This window comes from Mustela lutreola, chromosome 1 (assembly GCF_030435805.1).
Source record: "Mustela lutreola isolate mMusLut2 chromosome 1, mMusLut2.pri, whole genome shotgun sequence".
Taxonomy (NCBI): Eukaryota; Metazoa; Chordata; class Mammalia; order Carnivora; family Mustelidae; genus Mustela; species Mustela lutreola.
In genome coordinates, this window is record NC_081290.1 from 265,661,067 (window position 1) to 265,665,237 (window position 4,171).

General features: G+C 36.7%; 1 pseudogene; it reads right to left on the bottom strand.

The window, feature by feature from the left end:
• Nucleotides 1-3,574: 3,574 nt before the first annotated feature.
• On the bottom strand, nt 3,575-3,935 carry LOC131839308 (large ribosomal subunit protein eL28-like; annotated as a pseudogene).
• Between the last annotated feature and the right edge of the window lie 236 nt (nt 3,936-4,171).

Below are 4,171 nucleotides of genomic sequence, written 5' to 3' on the forward strand. Positions count from 1 at the left end.
GTAAGGGTATAGAAACAAGACATGATTAGAAGGAAAATTTGATAATATCTATCAAAATCCAAAATGTATTTCACCCAATAATTTTCCTTCCTAAGTCTTAGGGATTTAAAAACCTGAAATGATAAATGTAAAACATTTTTCTCTCCCTTCCTCTTTGTGATAAAAAAAATTCTGAAATCCCTAAACATTCTTTAATAGGACACTGGATAAATAAGGTACAGTGTATCCATAAAACAGAATACTGTACTGTTAGAGAACATAATGAGAAAGTTCTGCATGTACTAATTGGGAATGCTGTCTAAGATACAGAATTAAATGCAAATATAAGGACAAATGTAGTATCTCTAATATGTTGCCATTTGTGTAAAGGGGAAGATGATACAAATGTTATTTCATATGAGTAAATACTCTGGAAGAATACAAGAAATTTCTAATAACATTGACTAACTCTAGCAAAGAGGCCTGAGTTTTCACATGTACTTTTTTATTTTCCACATTTTGATCGCATGAATGAGTTACTTCAAAAATTAAGTAATTACGTTTTATAACTATAAAGTCATGGGGCACCTGGGTGGCTCAGTGGGTTATAGCCTTGGGCTCAGGTCATGATCCCAGGGTCCTGGGATGGAGCCCCACATCATGCTCTCTGCTTGGTGGGGAGCCTTCCTCTCTCTGTCTACCTCTCTGCCTCCTTGTGAGCTCACTCTGTCTCTCTCTCTCTCTCTGTCAAATAAATAAATAAATAAAATCTTAAAAAAAAAGGAAGTCATAATAAAGCTTTATAAACTTAAAACACTATGCAAATGTAGGAGTCTATTTCATATTATATTGCCATTAGGCACTACCTACCTATGAAAAATTTTTTAATGATTAGGCAATAGAAATTTTAAATTACATTTATTATGGAAACTATAAATGCTCATTGTAAGAAATGTGGGAAGACATAAGGCTAATAACTTTAGTATATGAAGAACTCTCTGCAAATTGCCAAAAAGGATTCAAACATGTAAAAAGACAATTTATAAAGAAGGAAATGCAAATGAATAATAAACACATGAACAGATACTCAAGCCCACCAGTAGACAAGATAATAAATACCTCAGCAATGATAGAATCCTTTTTGCCCTTTAAAATGATAACAATTATAAAGATTAATAACATTGAGTGCTAATAATAAGTATGCAGTGAAACAGGTAGTCTCATGAATTACTGGAGGAAATTTGAACTGCTATTACATATTAGGAAACTGAATAAGCTGGTCAAAAGGAAAGTTTCTCCCTTCCTTCCTCCCTCCCTCCCCCAATTCCTTCTTTTCTTTTTTTTTTTTTTTTTAAGATTTTATTTATTTATTTCACAGACAGAGATCGCAAGAGGGCAGAGAGGCAGGCAGAGAGAGAGAGGGGGAAGCAGGCTCCCCACTGAGCAGAGAGCCCAATGTGGGACTCGATCCCAGGACCCTGAGATCATGACCTGAGCCGAAGGCAGAGGCTTAACCCACTGAGCCACCCAGTCGTCCTTCTTTTCATTTCATTCCTTTCCTTTTCTTTTCCTTCCTTCCTTCCTTCCTTCCTTCCTTCCTTTCTTTCCTCTTTCTTTCTTTCTGCTGAAGAGGTAATATATTCACATAATTGACATACTTCAAGATTCCAAACATATCCAAACATGGATAGTGAGATGTTTTCCTGGCAATACTGCCCCTTAGAATCCTCCCATTTCTCTGTCTCAAGGTAACTAATGGCATCATTGCCTTTTGAATTTTTCCAGGGGTATATGTATGTACATATGTATGCATAATATATACATATGCATGCATGCATATCTATATATCTATAATATTTATGTATAATATATTCATGTACATAGTATTAACTCCCTTATACTTATCACAGCATATTTGCACACATCATTTACATTTTTTATTTTTCACTTGTTGACATTAGGGTTTTTTTTTGTTTTTGTTTTGTTTTGTTTTGTTTTTTTGTGGTGGTGGTGTGGGGGTGGCTGCATGTTCCAATGTGTGAAAGTACCATAATTTATTTGCTATTGTCTTTTGTGAAAATTTTGGTTCTTTACAATCTGCTGTTGTTTTGAGCAACATCACACTGAATAAATGTACACATATTTAATTTCAAAAAGGAAAAAGGGAGAAAGCAAAATTTTACATTAGAAAAGTGATCAGGGACATAAACTCAGATAAATATAAAATATAAGAATTATAGGATAATTCTTTGCTCAATTTACATTAATAGATTTTAATACTTTAAAAATGGATATACTGGAATAGGTAAAATACAGAAACTGACCCAATATAGAAAAATCTGTCCAATTACCATAAGAATAATCAAAACTGATATTTTAACAATTCCCCATTATCTTCACTCACTATTTCAACTTTCAAATCTATCCTCTGCCAAAATAAATTTTTAAAAATGCCTGCAAGATTTCATGAGAGAATGCTTAAAAGTTTTTCAGTGAATGGATAATTCTGAATTTACTTAATCTATTCCAAGTGGTGTCAGGAGAATCATAACTACACAACCTAAATTTAACAGTATGAACAAATATGATACGAGAGCAAAATCATATACCATTCATCTGCTTATTAAACAATATTATAGACTATTACATGTAAATACTGCACATATATGTTGATTATATAAAAATATGCTTAGAAAGAGTTTCCCAGCGGGGCGCCTGGGTGGCTCAGTGGGTTAAGCTGCTGCCTTCGGCTCGGGTCATGATCTCAGGGTCCTGGGATCGAGTCCCGCATTGGGCTCTCTGCTCGGCAGGGAGCCTGCTTCCTCCTCTCTATCTGCCTGCCTCTCCATCTACTTGTGATTTCTCTCTGTCAAATAAATAAATAAAATCTTAAAAAAAAAAAAAAAAGAAAAAGAAAGAGTTTCCCAGCAATTCATGATAATAGGTACCTACATTAAAGTAACTTAGAGGAAAAAGGGGGCGATGGTTTTACTTCCAATGTTTCATTTATTTGAAAATGACTTGAAATATAAAAATAGCTCAACTCCTAGATGCAAAGTGCTCCCCAAATGTGCATTCACGTCCACTGTAAACATTTTAAAAGAATAGTTATAGCAACCACAGTGTTTAAAAAAAAAAAAAAAAAGAAACCTTGGGACGCCTGGGTGGCTCAGTGGGTTAAGGCTCTGCCTTCAGCTCAGGTCATGGTCTCAGGGTCCTGGGATTGAGCCCCACATCAGGCTCTCTGCTCGGCAGGGAGCCTGCTTCCCCCCCTCTCTGCCTGCCTCTCTGCCTACTTGTGATCTCTCTCTCTCTCTGTCAAATAAGTAAATAAATACTTAAAAAAAAAAAGAACCTCAAAACAACCTGTATGTCTACCAAAGGACAATGATTACACATTATTGCATTAAATAGGGAATCATTATAATTATTTATCATTAAATGAAGGTATGCATTATTATATACAACGTACATGAATTCCCCAAACTTTTTTTGTTTTTGTTTTGTTTTTTAGGTAGTTGACATCTTTATTGCTTTGGTAGTGGGGAGCAGGTGTTCAGGAGCTCTGGGTGGAGCCCACCACTTCCTCTTAGCCTCACAGGCTTCTGGTTGGACAGGATGGATCTGGCCATGTGCAGATCTGGGCTGTTCTTGCTCTTGGGGATCGTGTCCTGGTTGCACCGGAAGGTGGCCTGGGTGTTCTTGCCATGGTGGTCCACTTGTAGGAGGTGGCAGGCTTTGTCTGGCCAGATCTCTGTTTCTTCACCACCACTACAGCTTTGCCTTCCTTCCATAGCAGGCTCCACACCCACAGCCTTGTGCTGGAGCAGCCTATTCTAGCAGAAAGAGTTTTGTGCCTTCAGCTTATTGGGCTCTTTGCTCTATGTCTGCTTGTTCCTCTTGATCAGGAAATTGGAGCAGTTGCAGGGGACCATCCATTGCACGTGGGTAGACATAGCTGCCGCTCCTCTTGCTTGGGTGGCTAGAGGCAGAAAGAGCCACAAATATATTTTTGATGAAAGAAGTCCAATAAAAAGTAATATGAAATGTAGGGTTCCATTTATATAAATGTTAAAATAGATAAAAATATCTCTGTTTTTAGTTGTCAGTTGTTAATCTCAGCTGGGAGTATCTTGACGGAAGGGGACAGAGAGAGTAATGTAGTATTGCTTGATTTATTTCCAGTTACACA